This window comes from Coccinella septempunctata, chromosome 8 (genome assembly GCF_907165205.1).
Source record: "Coccinella septempunctata chromosome 8, icCocSept1.1, whole genome shotgun sequence".
NCBI classification, from domain to species: domain Eukaryota; kingdom Metazoa; phylum Arthropoda; class Insecta; order Coleoptera; family Coccinellidae; genus Coccinella; species Coccinella septempunctata.
Window position 1 is genome coordinate 13,835,608 of NC_058196.1, and position 342 is coordinate 13,835,949.

Genomic DNA, 342 nt, shown 5'->3' on the forward strand with positions numbered 1-342 from the left:
AGGTGGAGCCATTGTGGATTGAATTTTGTGTTCAAAATAATGAATGGACTAGTCCGTAAATATATGTTTTAAGTTCCAGTTCAACACCCGTAAGAAGAAAGAAAAAAGCTGAGATATTCTGAATTATTTAAGATACCTTTTATAGGAGAACAAACGCCGGTCAGAATTCCTCTTTGTGTAGAAGGCTCAGGCCTTTTAAAAAAGTCCGGAATAATATAAAATATTTGAGGCTATACCTGCTCTCCTTTCGTCTGAGAATCTGGAGAAGCTAAAAACAGGACTAGAGAGGTTTTGATCAGTTCCTTTTTCCATGGGCTGTTGGTTGTATTTCTTATGTATATG